The sequence below is a fragment of the Pan troglodytes genome, chromosome 7 (assembly GCF_028858775.2).
Source record: "Pan troglodytes isolate AG18354 chromosome 7, NHGRI_mPanTro3-v2.0_pri, whole genome shotgun sequence".
Lineage (NCBI taxonomy): Eukaryota > Metazoa > Chordata > Mammalia > Primates > Hominidae > Pan > Pan troglodytes.
Genome location: NC_072405.2, coordinates 22,780,694 through 22,801,652, shown reverse-complemented (window position 1 = coordinate 22,801,652; position 20,959 = coordinate 22,780,694). Strand labels below are relative to the sequence as shown.

The following is a 20,959-nucleotide window of genomic DNA, read 5'->3' as shown; positions in this document are numbered from 1 at the left end:
AAAAAAAGAATGAGAAAGCAAGTTTGGAAGTTTGAGAAGGACATAGCATCACATAGGCACATGAGAGAGTAAATGTCTTTGGGCCATCCTGAACAGTTAGCTTGCATTCGAATCACCTGAAGAGCTTGCTAAAACACAGATTGCCGAGTCCTGTGTTTCTGATTTATTAAGTATACGATGGGGCCTAAGAAGTTCACCATTATAATATGGGGACCAGTTTTTGAGAACCATTACACTAGGAAATATATATAGTACGATTGTCTGGAAATATTAAGGGTCCAGATGAGGCCAGGGATACCAGTAATTGTGATTTCCTAACACAGTGGTTAACTGGCATGTCCTGCTGCTTTATCTTTTAAATTCTGTCCTAGAGAACTATTGTAGATGAAGAGAGATATACGTATAAGACATTAACATAAAAACTAGGAAGATGAGAAAACTTAGAAAGATAGAAAGCTGAGATTATGTGATTTGCATTTTGACATAGGTATAATGGTGAATATATGTTTTGCTCTTACCACGCCATTTCTCAGGGAGTATCCTTAATTTCTCAACTACTGCCATAACATAGAAAAGAAACAATGGATGGTCTGCGCTTGGATTTGCTAGAGTAACTTCAGAGAAGTTCAGAGCCTTATAAAATGGGAAGCACTCTGCCCTGGTAACTGGCGCTCTTTAATCTGGGGCATTTTATCTCCTTACACTTGCATCATACCAGAAGGAACACTAAAAAAACACATTCAAACACATATACACATATTTCAAAGTGTACTTGACAACTTCAATAAACCATATGCAGAGTACCTAAGAACCATTAATAACTCAGTGAAAAAAAGTATTTTCTATGTATATAATTTTTGGGATGGGGGGATGGGGTCCCACTATAACACCCAGGCTGGAGTGTGGTGGCATGATCACGGCCCACTACAGTCGTGAACCCACGAGCTCAAGCCATTCTCATGCCTCAGCCTCCATATTTTATAATTTAATAAATTTTATATCTAGGAGTATCAAAACTGCAACAAACCGAAAAAAGCAATGCAACAGACAGTTCAGACATTATAAATTGCCATAACACATTTTCTTTCATTGGTAAAGGTTAGATGTTGATAACAAAGAATTAGGAATCACAATTTATAAAGAAAGAGGAAAGTGAAATATTGTTTTTTAAATATAATGGTTCAATTGAAGACAGCCCTGAATGATATAAATCACAAAAAGGTTTCAGCTGAGGAGAAACAGGCTCGGACCTCTTCCAGAAGAAAGCAGAAGTGCCATAAAGAAGTGAGAGATATGTATTTAATTTAACAGATATCTATTGAAGAATGTCAGGCATCTGTGAACAAAATAAATACATAAAGATGCCTGACCTTTGTGCATTACAGAAAATAAAAAGATAAAAGAACAGAAAAAACAAAGAAACAAGAGAAAAGAAAAAGGCAAGAACACAGAAGAAAGAAAGGCATGCCAATGTGACAATAGGTAGATAATAATAGTCTATGACAAATATAAATAAATAAATCAAGAAACCAATAGAGTGAAGCAGGTGATACTAATGCATATCTAGGTTTTAGACTCACTGTAACTATAAACTTCCTTTTAAATCCGTCATGCTGTGGTTTTGTGAAGGTTTTCTCAATCAAGATTTGGAACAGATAACTAATCAGAATTTCTAGCCCCCATGGGTCCTGATTAATTAAAGATTGAATATTAAAAAAGATATTTATGAAGTCATTTCAGAGATTTAAAATCTTTTAAACTTTAAAAACAGAATGCAGGCACAACGGAAGCAATCTGAAGATGACATTTAAAGGCAAATTGAATTTTCCTCTTGTAGCAGATATAGATCTCAGTTGTATCAACACATAACATTGTTTACCATAATTTGTCATCAGTCATGAAATAAAAATATAATTCAGACAAAAAGAAAAATAAACAGAGGGAAGAACTTTTTGGAAAAATAATGATAACTTTAGAGAAATAAAGGGCAGATAAAATGTTCAGTTAAAAGAACTCATAAGATGTAAAATACAGTAAGTTTTACACTGTTCTTCCCCTTAAAACTTACATTTTCATTTCATTTTCAACTGCACAATTTTTTGTTATAATATTTTAAACTTCAAATCTTTTAAATGATTACTTATAAATGTCTTCAAATTAGTATATAAATGAAATAATGTATTTTTAAATTTTCAGAGCAAGTCTTAAAAATTATTCTGTTATTTTATTTTATTATTATTTTTTAGATGGAGTCTTGCTCTGTCACCAGGCTGGAGTGCAGTGGTGTGATCTCGGCTCACTGCAACCTCCACCTCCCAGGTTCAAGCGATTCTCCTGCCTCAGCCTCCCTATTAGCTGGGACTACAGGCACAGGCCACCACGCCCAGCTAATTTTTGTATTTTCAGTAGAGATCAGGATTTAGCATGTTGGCCAGGGTAGTCTCGATCTCTTGACCTCATGATTTGCCTGCCTCAGCCTCCTAAAGTGCTGGGATTACAGGCATGAGCCACTGAGACTGGCCGCGTTATTTTTTTGTGTGTTATTTATTTTTATACATTTTTTGTATTATATTTTAATTTCTGGGATACATGTGCAGAATGTGCAGGTTTGTTTCATAGGTATGCATGTGCCATGGTGGTTTCTGCACTCATCAACCCATCATCTACGTTAGGTATTCCTCCTAGTGCTATCCCTCACCTTGCCCCCCATCGCCTGACAGGCTCCAGTGTGTGATGTTCCCCTCCCTGTCCCCATATGTTCTCATTGTTCAACTCCCACTTATGAGTGAGAAAATGCGGTGTTTGGCTTTCTGTTCTTGTGTTACTTTGCTGAGAATGATGGTTTCTGCTTCATCCATGTCCCCACAAAGGACATAAACTCATTCTTATTTTTATGGCTGCATAGTAATACATGGTGTGTATGTGCCACATTTTCTTTATCCCATCTATCATTGATGGGCATTTGGGTGAGTTGCAAGTCTTTGCTATTGTGAATAGTGCTGCAATAAACATACATGTGCATGTGTCTTTATAGTAGAATGATTTATAATCCCTTGAATACATACCCAGTAATGAGATTACTGGGTCAAATGGTATTTCTGGTTCTAGATCCTTGAGGAATCACCACACTGTCTTCCACAATGGTTGAATTTACACTCCCACCAACAGCATAAAGTGTTCCTATTTCTCCACATCCTCACCAGCATCTGTTCTTTCTTGACTTTTTAATGATTGCTGTTCTAACTGGCGTGACATGGTATCTCATTTTGGTTTTGACTTGCATTTCTCCAATGACCAGTGATGATGAACTTTTTTTCATGTTTATTGGCCGCATAAATGTCTTCTTTTGAGAAGTGTGTTTCTATTCTTCGCACACTTTTTAACGGGGTTGTTTTTTTCTTGTAAATTTGTTTAAGATCCTTATAGATTCTGTATATTAGCCCTTTGTCAGATGGATAGATTGCAAAAATTTTCTCACTATTATTAGCAGTATACTTTAAAAGTGTCATTGTTTATAACATGAATATATTGTTTGTATTCCAAACTCTGAGAAATAAACTATATCAAAAGTGAAGTTGTATTGTAGATATAACCCTAAATGAGATGAAGAATTCTTTACTTTTTGATAAATTCATGCGTACATGAATAAATATTACTTATTGCCTGAGTGAGACATGGTTCAACTTCAATTCTATTTCTATTTTTCATTTTTGTTGATCTAAGATCAGTAAAATCTTAGTCTCGAGAGTAAGTAAAATGGAATAAAAATCCTTTTTTGTATTGATGCCGCTTAGTTATTTGAAATCTTTCTGAGATTCTTCACAAGAATACAAGGATCCATCATGAAAAATAATTCTTAATGGCTTACTAGCTAACAATTCTAAGTTCTCCTTCAATTGTGTTGAAGGCAAAGAATTGTAAACTACCTGACAAGCAAAAGAATTTGTTACCACTTATTGGAATAATTGACATTCTTAATTTCTAGTTACTTTTTTAAAAAAGGTTGTACCCAAACTAATCCTGTCAAATAATCATTTGGAGTATATGGATTATACTTTTCGCTTCATTTTCTTTTCTAAGCATAATTTTTATTCAACATATAAAGTGATTTTTATTTCAATATACATTTACCAATAAAAAGATATTATATTGGCAAATGTATATTAAAATAGAAATCACTTACCTCATCCTATTGTATGTTATAATTTTCTTTGGGTTAAAACTTTGGAGTTGTATTTAGAATACCAAATTTTGGAGGGAATAGTCTGCTATACAACCAAATTAGCCAAGCCAGGCATCACTCAGCAAGGCCAGAGATCACTATTGTCCAATATCAGAGTACCTTTCTTCAAGAAGTGTCTAATACATGCTATATTAGGTGTTTTGAGGGACCTGAAAAAAAAAACCTGGATAACTAAATCCTGAATTTCATCTATATTATAGATATTATGAAAAGCAGTCAAGTTTAAAATGATATAGATCTCTTGTATGATTAATTCATCTAATTTGTAAATTATAAAAGCTAAAATACATTTATATGGCATACGTCAATATTTAATTTGTAAGCATAAATAAAGTATGTATTAAAATTTTAAATTATTTATCAAGGATTGTACAGAAAATAACATCTCCTGTATCGACTTCCCCAGAAACTGTGACTATGTTAGGTTATTTGGCAAAAGGGAACTGATGCTGCAGATGGAATGAAGATTGCTAATCTGATGACATTTAGAGAAGATGATTACCGTTGATTATTCAGGTAGACTCAATGCAATTATAAGGATGTTAATAGGTAGAAGAGGCAAGCAGAAGAGTCAGTGAGTTTCTATGATACTACACTCCTGGCTTAAAATTAAAGGGGCCATGAGCCCACAGGGGCAGTCTCTAGAAGCTGGAAAAGGCAAGGTCACCGATTCTCCCCAAGAGCTTCTAGAAAGAATGCAACCCTGCTGACAGCTTGATTTTGACCCATTGAGAATCCCTTTAAAGATCTGACCTCAAGATCTGTAAGATAATAAATTTGCGGTTTTAAGCTATTAAGTTTGTTGTAATGTTTTTTTACAACAGCAATGATAAACTAATACAGGTGTATAATTATTCATGGTTTCCCTTTGGTTAAATATGTGTTTTTTCCCTGAACTACCTTTTGTCTTTGAGAAGATAAAATAAGAATTATATATGAAAACCAGAAAAACTCCACTAACTTGCTGGATATAGATACCACAATTTCCTGTCTAGTTAAATTTTTAACAAGTAAGGCATATACTACTAAAATTTACTTGTCTTAGTGGCTGATAGTAATTTTTACATGGGAAATAAGCAACATTTTACATTATCAACTAAGATTAGAACTGTCAATAATACAGGTATATATTTTATATGCTTTAAAAATTAAATCCTATCTTTCCTCGTGAGTAAGCTTACCCACATCTCCACAAAAGTCACAGAAAACTCACTATTGACTTTTTTTGCTGTATCTTGAAAAAATTGTTATTTGCAGAACCATTTTGTCTACTTAAAATGTTTTTCTTCCTAGCTAATTAGGCATTCTCTAATGAATAGTAAAAAAAAAAAGTAACTGGAAAGACAAACTTTTGTTTAGATTTGTGAAAAAGCCATTTTTAGCTCTCCTTGTTGCTTATTTGCTCTGCTTCCATCCTGCTCTCAGATACTTTCTCAAAAGCAATGCTTATCTGACAATGGCGCCTGATGAGAGAACTGAGATTGTAACAACAACAACAAAAGCAGGGTACTCCACGTGCTCAAACTACATTACATCTGATTTTAGAATTTCCCACCAAAAGTCAAAATATATTATATTTTAAGCGATTCTTTACACTTGGCAAAGTATGTATGAAACAAGAAATTCAAGCAGTTTTACCCAGCGCAAGTTTAATGATTGTGAGTTACCAATTAGCGAATTCCCCTCTCCATGTTTTCAAGTACCCTTTTAAAGGGTGCTCTAAAGGTTTTAAACTAGAGGCAATTGTAACGTTAAGGAAAAGATTTTAAATGTCCCTTCATTTTTTAAAGTTTTTTTTTTTTTGTAAGACAGTAGGTGGTAGAGTATGAAGAAAGAATGCCAATAGAATTTGAGAATCTAGAAAAAATGTCCAAGTTCCCCTTGATAAATATTTATGTGTTTCTCAAAGCATACTATTTGAAGAGAGCTGTTCTTGAGGATACAATTTTAGTGATGTATAGTAATTGGAAGCTAGGGGATGCCAAAGGAAGGCAGTTGATATATATCTATATACAAATTGATAAGGGGAAGATACAGGTGTTGAAAATTATAGTGCAAAATAAATACAGAATTTAAAAATTTGAAGGCAAACACTGGAAAAAGAAAAATAAAATATTTAAAATTTAAACTAGCAGAAGAAATTCTGACCTGTCAAATGAAAGTCAGTGAAAGGAGGAAAGCTGCCTAGCTTGAAAATACAGTAAATTAAGCATAAAGTTGCATGAATTGTAATAAATTCAAATAAGTTAAAGGAGCCAATGACAAACAGAAATGCTCAGATTATATTGCAACAGTTAAGTTTCAGCAATATATGTTGCAAATAATCTACAAAATAAAATAATACAGAGAATTGAAAACCAAAAAGATGAAGAAAGAAATATAGGTATATATGATGCAAAAGAAAATTTATGTTGTGTCCTAAATATGTGATAAAATAGAATTGAAGATAAGACATTGTCCACTAATATATGTACAAGGAACAATATGTTAAGAAAATGTAATAGTTTTGAAAAGAAATTTACCCAATTCACAAACATGAAGTAGAACTTGCATATATAAAGTAAAATTTGATAGAGATATGGGTAGAAATAAAGAATCCATGGCTATAATTAGATTTTTCACACAAATTCTTAGAAACTGATACATCAAGCAATATAAGCAAATAACAGAAGATATGAATGATCAACTAAAATAAAAGAATAAAAGGTCAAAATATTAAATGGAGAAGATCAAACCAGTGGGAACCATAGTAGGTGGAAATAATCACCAAATTTAAAGAGAATACATGTATTTTCTAGCATAACTGGACCATTCATAGATACTGCTGGTGTCATAGGCAAGACTAAAGAATTCTTCATGAAAAAAAGAATGACTAAGACATTGAAATGTCCCAAAACTAAGACATTCAAAAGGAACACATATGAGGGTAAATATGTGGGTCGATGCAAAATATTGCACAAAAATTAAAGAATAATATGGAGATTTAAAATATATGTTTTTAATTTTTAGCCACAGGGATTAATATGAATAAGATTCTGAACTTATGAGTAACACAAATAAGTAATAACTTATATTCAATTTAATCAACAAGTGTTAAACAGTATAATGACTAGTATAACCACTAAAATAATAGCTCATGAATGTAGAAAAAGTTAAAAGGAAATAAGGAATAAATGAATAATATTTAAGTTAAAAAAAGGCAAAAGAATTAAAGAACAGAAAGGTAAATATCTAAGTAAATATTATGGGTTATTCTTTTGTTTCTAAAATTATTTTTTATGATTGAAAGCAAAAATAATGGTTTCTGACATAGTTGTCAATATAGATTCCTAGATCTACTCATATTGCATTATGATAGCCATGCTTCATTATGATAAAAGGGGTATATCAACCAAAATGTATCAGAATTCTAAGTCTGAAGGAACCCAACAAAATACAAATTGTGGTATGTAGTTATACTTTAATAAAAGATTTACTAAACCAAAAAATTCCATTTAAAATATAAATTAAACTCTAGAAGAACTATAAAAATTTTAAGGATTCATTTCATCAAAGGCTGGCATACAGTTATCAGCATATGACAGAGTAATAGAAAAGGTTGACAATGCCTAGATAGAGCAAAGTGATTATTACTGACATTCAAATCAACAAAAAATATAGTAAACTCAATAGAAAAATGGGTCCCCAAAGTCCGAATATGTTATCAGCACTCTGACAAATGCCAATTTGCATAAATAAAATGTGATGTGTATCTTCACGACTTGCTTAGAAAATGTAAGAATTATAGATGATATTATGCGATGAGAATATGAGGAAAAACAACCTTTATGGGCAATGGATGGGAAAGTAAATGGTTGTAAACATTTTGGAAAATAATATGGCAGGACCCATTTAAAATTATGCATACCCTACAACCTAACTGTCTTACTGTTGGGTGTATATTCCCAATATAGTGTGAATGTGTGTCCCCTCCAAATCTCATGCTGAAATGTGTTCCCGAATGTTGGTGGTGGGACCCAGCGAGAGGTATTAGATCATGGGGTGGATCCCTTATGAACGGTTTAGCACAGGAATGTCCAGTCTTTTGGCTTCCCTGGGCCACATTGGAAGAAGAGTCGTCTTCGGCCACACATAAAATACACTAACACTAACAATAGCTGATGAGCTCTCTCTCTCTCTCTCTCTCACACACACACATACACACACACACACCTCATAATGTTTTAAGAAAGCTTACAAATTTGTGTTGGGCCACATTCTTGTTGGGCCACATTCAAAGCTGACCTGGGCTGCATTCAGCCTGCAGGCTGTGAGTTGAACAAGCTTGATTTAGCACCATCCCCTTAGTGATAAGTGAGTTCTTTCTCCATTAGTTCACGAGAGATCTGATTGTTTAAAACAGCCTTGGACCTCCCCCTTCTTTCTCTTGCTCCCTCTCTGACCATGAGACACGCTGGCTCCCCTTCACCTTCTTCCATGATTATAAGCTTCAGGCCTTGCCAAGAACAGATGTCGTTGCCGTGCTCCCTGTACAGCTTGCAGAACCGTGAGCCAAGATAAACCTCTGTTTTAAAAAAATTAATTACCCAGCCTCAGGTATTTCTTCATAGCAATATAAATGGACTAACACAGCCCCTGACAGATTGTGACACATAACCAAAAGATGTCTTCTTAAGGAGACTATTTACAGAAGTGAATTCTATGGTAGCTGGATGTCAGTGTTAATTCCACTGCAAGACTGCACAGGGGAAAATGTGGTGGGTTCATTTTATTGAAAACTATGCAGCAGCTACAGGGAAATAAACAACCTAAAAGAACCTACAACAATGTGGGAATGTGTGAAGGACATTATGCTCTGTGAAAAAAATTAGAAATAAAATAGATGTATATCATAATACTCTTTAAGAAAAATGTATACACTCTTGTTTATACACATACAGACACTCAGAAAACAACTTTCTTATTTTGTAAGAATTCTTTAAGAGTAAAGAACCTGTATCAAACACATGAGAGTGCCTGTCTATGACAAGGGTAAAAGAATAAAAAGAATTAAATAAATAAGTAAAACCAGAGAGAAACTTGTAGGAATCAATAATGATAACGTCTCATAAAATAAAGAATGTGATTAATTTTCTCCAACTGTGATACAAAAACAGAGACTGTCAAAATCAAACTTAAAGAGCTTTAGCATAGAGCTTATTGTAGGGCAAAAATTAAATTTTAAATACTTAGCTTGGATAGTTTGATGAAAGAATGGTGTACATAAGGTAGTAAGATGCACTAAATAATCCCATGGGTGTATGGGAAGAAAATACTCAAGATACTACTTACTAGTTGTATTCTTTTTGTACTCCTTTTTCCAGCAGAATTTAGCATCTAAATGCTAGAGGAGGCCAGGCATGTTTACTCATGCCTGTAATCCCAGTGCTTTGTGGGGCCAACTCAGAAAGAATACATGAAGCCAAGAATTCTAGACCAACCTGGGCAACATAGTGGATTTTTGTCACTCCAAAAAAAATTTAAAAATTAGCCAGGCATGATGTTGTGCACCTGAAGTCCCATCTACTCAGGAGGCTGAGGCAGGAGGATTGCCTGAGGCCAAGAGTTTGAGGCTGCAGTGAGCCATGATCACGCCACTGCACTATAGCCTGGGTGACAGAATGAGAGCCTATCCCTTAAGAAATGAAAATAAATAAGTCCTAGACCACACGATCTTTCCAATTTCCAGCCCCTATTGCAGTTTTCTGTAGATTAAATATTTTGTGTATTCCCAGTGTTCCAGCTGTTTCTCTGCACATTTCAGGCTTGTTCTTCTGTCTACTCAAGTCCCTAGATCCAACAAATGTCCTTAGGGATGGACTCAGCTGCTGGCCTGTGATCACCTAGGAAGGGCTTGTTTTTCTCTGAAATTTAGTCCCCTGAAACTTCAGGCCCATAGCTTTTGGATGGCTTCAAAAATACAGTTTTTCAGAAAAACGTTTATCTAACGTCATCTCATTATCGCAGGAGCAATTACCTTTGGTAACTTTCTATTTTAATCGGAAGAAAAAACTCTGACATTGGCATTGTAATGAGGCTTTTGGTCTTTGACCTTAATGAAGCAATTAAATCCAAATCTATTTTGTATCTTGTGCTTGTAATGAAGGATTAAATGAGAAAATATATGTAAAATGCATAATACAAGGGGTCAAATGTACACTCTTGATATACAGTTATATTATGACTACATGCTGAAAACACATGATCAATCTGATCGCTTCCTGAGACCAAAAGCCAGACTTTTTCAGTGATACTTAACTGTCAAATAATTCTATTCGATTTTTCATTGGGGCTCAGTGTTTGGTCCGTAAACTGCTATTACAGTCTGCAAATCAGTTATGTCAATAAGCATGCTAATTTATTCAGCAGTCATATTTTTTGTAGCAATAGTTACTCAGTGAAAGAAGCAATGTATTGATTTAATTTCTAGTGGAAGCTACTTCTCTCATTGTGAACTGGTTACAAACATTTAACACTCCAGCTTTTCAGGGAGTACTGGTAGGCATTACCCAAAGAAGGTAATATGTTCCCATAAAGCAGGAACTCTTATTCCTCTTTATCTTCTTTTTGATAAACTCTACAAGCTCTTGGTACGGAATCCACATTCCTTGAGAGGTACGAAACAATCCTCCATAAATTTAAATTTATGCCCATGAAGAATCAACTGGGAAGCATGTTCGGAATGGGAGCTCCAGAAACCTATGGCAAACACATGGATATAAGATTATGTTAGACACAATCCCCAAATTACCTTTAAATTCAATGGGAAAAAGTGACAAGGAACAATATTTAGGGCAGCAAGGATAATGCTACCTTCTCATGCCTAACATAAGCAAATTAAAATCTAATATTAATGCTCTGAAGCCTAATAATAACTAGTAAGGTTTATGTCTATCAGACAGCCACTGCAGGCTACTGTAAAAACCAGCTACACAACCATCTGAAAGCCATTTTCTTCCCTCTGGTTACAAACAGTCACATGTCTACTGATGTTGTAGTTAAGGCTGATCTTCTATCTTTCAGCAACAACGTTGTTTCTCAAATGCTACTATTTGACTGAAAAAAGTTTTGCAGCCAGAGCCTGTTGCAAGTATTTGTAAATTGAAAATACAAAATCAAACCACTTCTCATGAATGATTAAACATTGAAAAACTGCTGCAAGGAGCGTGTGTGTGTATGTGTGTGTGTGTGTGTGTGTGTTCATGTGTGTATGCAGCTTTATTAGCTTTAACTTTATTAACTTTATTTAAAACCTAATTTTAAAATTAGGGAGTGAAATATCATTCTTCTTCTCTCATCATAAAACTTTTGGCTCATGGGATTCTGACATTCTGTCACTCTTGCAAAAGTTGAATTCATGGAAACAGTAGCCGAGCTGAGCCACCCTATGGAGGTCTTACACAAGTGCTCCCTATTTTGTGTAACAAGCAATTTCACAAGCCCAAAGATAGTGATTGAGAGAGACAGGTTCTGAAGTCTCTTTATTTCAACTTCTTGGAATCACCATCTTGTTAATGCAGGCCAGTAAAAACCAAATTTTTCTGTGTTGTTTATCAGATTAATTACTTTTTTCATAGAAACAGTGAGTTGGGAGGATAACAAGCAAGAAACTCTGTCCATGCTTCCTCCTGAAAACACGCGAACAAACATTTTAACCCTGTTTTTAAGAGATGAATGGGTAGTTCATTATTGCTTGGTTATTTGTCCTTCCACTTGTGACAGATTACTGCTGCATATTTTTTTCTCAATCTCTGGAATCGTGGCTGAATTAGTACTTGTACTGAATTAGTAATTGTATCAAAAGTCCATTAGACTTATTGCCAAAGAGCGTGCTTGGATTTATCTATTATAAATAGTAATAAAAATATTAAAACAGTATTACAACTAAAATAATCCCACTACAGAGGAAAGTTATACACTGTTTTGAAAGCCACTCTTATGAAAGCCTTTCATATTTAGGGATTCCAGGTAAGGCTTCCCTTGGTGGGAAAGACTGAAGAGCAAACCAAAACAAGATTAAGAGCTGCTTATATAAATATGGGATAGTAGGGCCGGGCACGGTGGCTCATGCCTCTAATCCCAGCACTTTGGGAGGCTGAGGTGGGCAGATCATGAGGTCACGATATCGAGACCATATTGGCCAACAAGGTGAAACCCCATCTCTACTAAATATACAAAAATTAGCTGGGTGTGGTAGTGCACACCTGTAGTTCCAGCTACTCGGGAGGCTGAGGCAGGAAAATCGCTTGAGCCCTGGGAGGCAGAGGTTGCTGTGAGCCGAGATCATGCCACTGTACTCTAGCCTGGCAACACAATGAGACTGCATCAGAAAAAAAAAAAAAAAAGAAAGAAAAGAAAAAAAAGAAAGGATGATAGTGGGAAAAGTATGTGAATAAGAAGACCAAAGTCCAGAAGACAAGAAGTATTTTACATTTGAGGAATAAAATATTATTGAATCATTCAGATTGAGGAGGTTCATGTCATCAGACGAGGGGAGGGAGAAATACAAAGAACAGATTTTGTACTGCTTGAACACTGTTTTGGACTCTTGATATTCATCCGATTACCAATGCAAAGTCTTTGGGAGTTTTTAAACAGAGCAATTTACAATGCAAATTGTATTTGCATTTTGAGTAAGTCATTCTGGATATAGAAAAGAGAAACATTTTTTGGAGAGACAATCAGGTAGAGCACTTTAGAGGTGGTCACCATAGCCCAGGTTAGAGAGTGGGGGTGCTAGATCCCATGATAGCAATGAAGACAGGAAGAGAAAAATTCTCTCAAGAATTGTAGAGAAGGTAAAATCTGACAAGACTTGGTGATTGGAAATGGAAATGTGAAGAAGGAAATGTCAAGAATTACAATGAGATGTCAGGTGTAGGTAGATGTTGATACCATTTTCTGGAAAAAATCATAGGAACACAGGAAGAATACCACTTTTAGTGAAGAGACATCCAGGTTGCTTAAAGTATCACGAAATGGAACTTTTTCAAATTCATTCAAGTAAATGAGGAAGGTTGAGCCCTGAGGCACAAGAGATGGTGAAAGTGGTAGCAGTGGCCTTGAGATCAGTACTTGTACCAGACTCAAGAAAAGTTAGTGAGAAATTTGAGCAGATAGAGACTAGAATATTTGAGTGGAAAAAAAAAAGCTTTCACTTTTCTTTGTGAATCTTGTGCTATTTGAGGAGTAAATAATTGGGCCTTATTTAGAGTTGCAAATTTGGGTAAGCACTGAAATAAACAGGAAATACTATAAAATGGAAGCAATTCACCAATTTTATTCTCTAAACATTTACTGATTTTCTTCCAGGTTTAAGTGTTATAATAAGCATTGTGCAGTAATTAACTTATCAACCATATTTTCTCATGTAATACACAAAGAAACATAATTTTTAAAGTGTAGTATTGCTTTCAGCTTATACCAATCCTTACCCATTATCCCAATTCATTTAATCAGATTATTTCAGTGATAAGTACATTTTGAAGTTAATGGAATATTTAAAAGGTTGTGATGATGTAACTGCTGGTGGATTCATGTTGTTCAACACAATTTCATCATAAACCTTATCTATAAAATAAACATTTTAACACATCTATTATTCTCTCGCTTTATGTAAAGTTTATATCTATCATTTACTTCTACCAAAGTTTCATTTCTCATTTTTTATTCTCAATCATAAATGACAGCATTAATTTTTACAAACATTAATGATGAGACATACTCGCTCATAACTATTTGTATCTAAGTCATCTTAGATTTATTAAACAATTTCTGAGTAACTAATGGCTAGCAGTTTATTATTCTGTGATGATAAAGGATTTTACAGTATCCAGGCTTCAGACATATTTTTGAGAACTCATTTCTATATGGGTCAAAATTTAAATCAGTTGTAATACACGATCCATTCAAATATATTCTCCAGAATGAGCTATTAAAATGAAATACCAAAGTGGTTCCCCAAGACACCAATTTATAGCCTATATGTGCAGTGGAGAGTTACTGGACAGTTTAACAATGAAAATTTTATTTCTTGTCTTCTTTTCCGTAAGATGTTTCTTACTCCCAGTAACATAAAAATGTATACTACAAGCAAGCAAAAATTAACACACATATATTCATATTGATATCAGCTTTCCTTTATCTATTAAAGGATATAAAAAACTTGTGTTTTTTAGGATCTTGTAACTCCTTGTTTATTGGAAAGTACACAAACTCTTCACAGTCTTGAGAGTTATGTTTGGTACATTACTCAAATAGTGTCCAACCACTAGTTAGACAGCTTAGCACTCAAATCGCCTTAGAAATCTCTGCAGACTCACCTCAAGTGAACAGTCCTGATAAATTACAGAAGTGAGTAACACACTGAGAGATCCCTGATGTGTGATGTTTTTGCCCGTAGAGTATTTTATGTGTTGATCCACTGGAGTGTGTGTGTGTGTGTGTGTGTGTGGGTGGGTGGGTGGGTGAATGTGTGTGTGTTTACATTGTGGTATGTGTCTGTTCGGGGTACCGCCATTAGGGCTTTGGAGGAGTGAGGACCATAAATTTGTAAACATTCCTACATACCTGCTTCATAATACATGTACCAAACATAGTCAAAAGTAACTAAACCAAGTAAACAAATTAGATCTCAATTAAATTTAATACTGGGCTGGAAAGAAGTATTCAAGGCCAAGTAAAATGAGGAAACATAACAAAATAAATGAAATGTTTAAATTGATTAGTAGAATGAGATGGAATAATTTTCAAAGTTTTTAATTTTTGATGAATATCGGTATATAAAACTAAGAATTATACGGCTGTCAATTGATTAAATACAGCACTTAAGATTTTAGCTCCTGAAACAGCAATATATGAGCTTCTAATTCCACTTTTCTGTCTCAAGAATGACCTGTTAAAATGTTTTTTTTTTTTGAAATGATCAATTCTCACCTTGAAAGAGCTTAATAGAGCTTACCCGAGAATCTGGATTGCCATAAGAGGTCTGATGTTTTTAGTGGTATGTTTGCATTTCTGTTATGTACATCAATGTCAAACATTCATTTCGTGAGCTGTTGTCAAGAACACAATTTGACTTGTAATGGACACTCAATAAATGATTGGTTGGATAATCAAATCAACACTTATTTCTATGAATTATAATATCATATGAAAGTGATCTTTTATACTCTTCAACGAAACAGAGAGAGACGAGAGAGGAAGAGCATTTAAGAGTAAGGGGATGAGAATCAGACCTCATTTTGCAGTGCGTTTCCTACATTGTTCATTTCTGAATGCTTTGAAACACTTATCATACTCAAAATATATTGGTATTTCCTAGGCAGAAAATGGGATTCAAAGAAAGTCCATATTTCTATCTTACAATAACTTACACTATAATGCACAGAAGACATAAATTTCTAAACTACTCTATTCATAGAAAATGTAGGTAAATATAGGTGAGCAAGAAGCAAGAGAAAGTTTAGTAATCAAGCTGAGTGTGATTGTGAGATTCAATCTAATATTGTCTTATACAATTATTGTACCATGTAAAAGTTGACATATCTGTTGAAATAAAAGGCAGGAGAGTTGGCCGGGCATGGTAGCTCACACCTGTAATCCCAGAACTTTTGAAGGCCAAGGCGGGTGGATCACAAGGTCAGGAGTTTGAGACCAGCCTGACCAACATGGTGAAACCTCATCTATACTAAAAAGACAAACATTAGCTGGGCGTGGTGGCATGCACCTTTAATCCCAGCTACTCAGGAGGCTGAGGCACGAGAATCTCTTGAACCTGGGAGGCGGAGGTTGCAGTGAGCCAAGATCGTGCCACTGTACTCCAGTCTGGGCGACAGAGCGAGACTCCATCTCAAAAAAAAAAAAAAAAAAAAAAAAACGTAGGAGAATTTTTCGGCGAGCCAGTGAAATCTGCTGCATGATGTTAGGAGAGAGGTTAGTCAATGTGATTAGGCCAGATGTGTTTATTAACTGAGGCCTAGGAAAGTTAGATTCCTAACCTCTCACAGAGACTGGGAGATAGGGGAGCTAAATTGTGTAAGATTTATATTTACGATACATTTAATAATATATAAGAAAGAAATATGCCAATTTCAAGTCTTTTTTCTAGTTGGCAGTACTTTATTTTCACAACATCATTGTTTTTTAGTACCTCTGTTTTGGGTATTTAAAAAGTGGGTTAAAAAAGCCAGACCATCTCCCTTTTTTCCACCTTCCCCTTTACTGCCATTTACATCCACAGGCACACGCACTCACACATATTGATCAAAATTAATTTAGATGTACAAATGTGTTCTTTGAAGCAAAAAAGTCAATCTATTTGGTAAAATTGTCATGCTTATTTGAATTATATTTATAATGTTTTTAAGAAGAAAGAACATCCTTAATTTTTTGAAGACCCTATTCTGTGTCCATTTTATAATTTTGTGGCCACCGAAAGAAATATGCCAAATCGTAGACACAGTGAATGTAGTAAGTGGTAGTTTAAAATGTTTAATTTTTACAAGTCATTGTTCCCATTCTAATTTTTGAGTGCAACCACAGCCTCTTGCAAAACAGCCTTGTTAAACTAATTCGCTGTTAATGAATTCTGAAGTAAAAGGTGACATCCACAGGAATTTATATTGCCCTTTTATGTTTAATAAAATTAAAAGCCCGAAAAAAAAGATGCATTCTGTGAATTTGAATTACTTTATATTCAATTCCACTGGTTGCAGTGTTTTATCTTTATATATAGATACACATATATATTATGTATATCTATATATAAAATTGGTTGATGAATTTTTTTCTTTTAGATACTGCTGCTGAATCCATGGAGAAAAAAAAAGGGTAAATTTCCAGAACTAATTAATCTTTAGTTAAATGTCAAAGAAAAATTGCAAGAGATGGTGTTAAAGAGGTGGGGAAAATGTTATTTAAGACTATTGCAAAAGAGGTCAAGATTATTGCAATAAAGAGAAAGATTGAATTCAACTCTGCTGAAACAAAAGGCAGGAGAGTTTGCATTAGCGAGGGAAGTCTACTGCTTGATGTTAGGAGAGTGGTTGGTCAATGTGATTAGGCCACATGTGTTTTCTAATTGAAGTTTAGGAAAGTTAGGTTCCTAACTTCTCACAGCGATGGAAAGATTGGGGCACTGTCTTTCTAGATGATTACATTTCAATGGGTTAGCTCCGAGATCCTTGAGAGGCATTTCCATGTTGTAAAACTGGCTAGAGGCTAGGGGATGATTTACATTTCAAAGGGGCAATTGCAACTTTATTGAAGTGAGTAATCTTAGGAAGCACAAGCGAAGGGCCTAGCATCAGAAGGAAACCTCTTTAAACTTTTGTCTAGCTGGAGGGGAGTTAAGGCCATTGTGGTCTCTTGCTCATAAGCAATGGATGAAAACAGCTTACTTTAACCATGGCGATGGGATGCAGAATTTCAAACTTTTATCCATAATACAATATAGAATTAATATCAATCCATCAATCCTGGGCTTCTAATAAAAGGACAACAAATGCGTTTTTGTTCGTTTTATTAATAACATCATCAAACTAGTGAGACAGTAGAGAACAACCAGGTCGCAATTTAGATAGGACCAGAAGAAGTTAAAAGGGGAATCCAGCGTTCAGAACTCTTTTCGTGTCAGGGAATTTACTTTTCTGGAGAAGCCACCAAAAGTCTGAGCTGCACATTTGGGAGCCTCAGGGACTTAGGAGGAGAAAAGTTGTTTTTTAAAGCTTCTCAGAAGTGGGGTTCCTGATTAACCACTGAGGTTTCCTGGAAACCCAAAAGATCGTGTCCTGAAAGAAAAGATAAAACAGAATTAAACTTGTCATAACACTTACTACAGTGTAGAAACGCCAATCCTTAAGATGCTCACTTCGGTTGTACATGTGCTACAATTGGAATAAGACAGACAATACTAGCAGGCCCCCTGTCCAAAGATGACATGTAGATTTGGATTTGTGACACAATCTCTATTTTTAAAAAGTAGCACTGAGGTACGAATACCTTAAAATTATATTAAGTATTAGTAATTCTGAGATTACTAATTCCCTCAGGCACCTGGCCAAAGAAATTTTGCTCTGGGGTAAGATAAAATCAGCTGAGGATTCAGCAATATTATAGGTTTAAACCATCCTCAAGTAATATTTTACCCCTAAGAAACATAATTGAAATAAATTATCACTAAACAGAAGTGCAATGGTTTGAAGTCATAAGCATTTCAAGACTCAAACTCTTAGAATCTGGAAGGAACAGTATAGCTCAAATCAGCACATCTAGGTGAGAAGCAAGTAATCATAAAGTAAGAGAGGCAATGTTATGGTATCTATATTGCACAAAGTACTATACTTTGCCATACATCATTTGTCTCATAAGATATTATATTCCTTATACCTTACAAATATTATTATTTTTTAAAAAATCAGCATACTTGCAAGTATTTTAACAGGACTTGGTACAGGATGGTTTCATATTCTTATTTAGAGTACCAATAAGAATAAAGCATTTACAATTACATTAGGAAATGATGAGGTGGAATATAACTGACCCTACACAAGTCAAGTGTTAAAGGACCATGATCATGCAGCTAAGCAAAGAGAGAGGACAGTTTGGATAACCTATTAAAGGCAAATGATTCCATTATGGAACCACATTCCCTGGAGGAATCAAAGATGAGGACTGTGAATCTGGGCTCAGTCAGTCAGAGTCACTCCAAGTGTGAACACGTCACTGTTCTGATTGTGATATTTAGGTGGCACACATGTTTCACACAACATAGTCCTGAACTGCATGAAACTGCTTCATCCCATGCTCTACTAATTATTATTCTGTTCCAATATTCAGGGTTCTGTTAGATTCCATGAGAGATGTATGCTAATACTGTTGGCTTTACATGATTTGCACCTTAATAATTAACTTTAAAACGTAATCATTCACAGCCCAAGTGTGGTGGCTCATGCCTGTAATCCCAGCATTTTGGGAGGCTGAGGTTGGAGAATGGCTTGAGCCCAGGTGTAAATTAGCTGGGTATGGTGAGGCAAGCCTGTGGTCTCAGCTACTTGGAAGTCTGAGGCGCAGCATTGCTTGATCCCAGGAGGGTGAGACTACAGTGAGCTGTGATGGTTCCGTGGCACTTCAGCCTGGGCAGCAGAGAAAGACACACGTGTGTGCACGCGTGCGCGCACACACACACACACTCATTACTCGCAAGAAGTGCAGTTAATCCTAAATTCTCTATGAGTGGCTTGTAGCTTAGTGTTTACAAATAATGTTTGGTCTTTATTATTTAGGGAATATATTACTTAGGAGACAGCCAGCAAGACACCAAATACAATGTCTTAAAAAGAAGGCACTGTATTTCCCTCTTGAGTAACAGTGAGTAGTTGAGGGATCCATGGCCGGTGGGAGGCTCTGCTCCATTTCTTCTCCCAGACACCCGTCTTTAGTGGTCCTTACTACCACGCATACTCAACATATGGCCTCTATATCTGGTTCCACAGGAGCTACAACAATGCAATTTTCCAGGCAACTTCTAGGGGGAGAGGAAGTGTACGCAAGTTTGATCTTTAAAATGGCAACCAAAAGATAGTGTGGCTATATTTATTGTCCAAACCAGAACAACTTTGAGGGGGAAAAACGAGCATGCTAAACATAGTTATATATTTTATGAAATATTTATTAACTGACGTTATTTTTTATTGTATCAGTAGATCTAAAAAAATTGTTCTAGAGAAAATATAAAGTAGTTAAATAGCGTATGTCCTTGTGCCTGCTGTCATAGAAAGGAAAGTGCTGGCTGTGTTGCATGTGTCTAGTGAGAGTTGAGGAAAGACAGACCGATTAGATTACTGGACATCTTTCAGATATAAGCTTCTGTTACAGTGAGAACCCTTCTTGCTCTGTCCTCACGCATGTCTCATATACTATGAGAGGAAACCGAGGGAGAATCTGGAAGCACAGGACCCATCAGGGCCTACCTTAATGTAAGCATTAATAATGTGGTTAAAAATGAAAAATTTGGCTGGGCATGGTGGCTCATCCCTGTAATCCCAGCACTTTGGGAGTCTGAGGTGGGCAGATGACGAGGTTAGGAGATCAAGACCATCCTGGCTAACAAGGTGAAACACCGTCTCTACTAAAAATACAAAAAATTAGCCTGGCATGGTGGCACACGCCTGTAATCCCAGCTACTCGGGATGCTGAGGCAGGAGAATCGCTTGAACCCAGGAGGCCAAGGTTGCAGTGAGCCAAGATCATGCCACTGCATTCCAGCGGGGGCAGGGGGTGGAAGGAGGAGAAAAAGAAAAATTCTGGGATAAATCCTAAACTAGATAGAAAGATAGGAATACTGATAGGAAACGTAGTTTTTAGTTGGATCATCATGTATCCCACAAAATCTCAAGGCAAGATTCTGAAACAAGTAACAAGAAGATGAGAGGAAATTCTGCATAAATTAGTAGCCTCTGTCTCAGTGCCTTCCATGACTTTCCTGCTTTCTTGCTTTAAATAATTATTTTTAGTCCTTTAAACCCATAAAGAGAAACAAAATACTTACACTGAGTTAGCAAAAGTGTATTATTTCAGGGTAAGACTCAATGTCAAACTGTTGCTATTACTGATGACTTTTAGTAATACTTATATATAATAATTTTGCTATAAAGCATTCAATTTATCTTATTATAC

The 20,959-nt window shown here is 35.3% G+C and overlaps 1 protein-coding gene and 1 non-coding gene across 2 annotated transcripts in view; both read left to right on the top strand.

Annotated features, from left to right (window-relative positions):
* Window positions 1-20,959, top strand: part of SGCZ (sarcoglycan zeta) — a 1,171,086-nt gene that overhangs the window by 747,601 nt on the left and 402,526 nt on the right. The gene's annotated exons all lie outside the window — the stretch shown is intronic.
* On the top strand, window positions 18,147-18,257 carry LOC112204263 (U6 spliceosomal RNA). Its single transcript, XR_002937835.1, has one exon. It is a non-coding gene; the product is annotated as a U6 spliceosomal RNA (small nuclear RNA).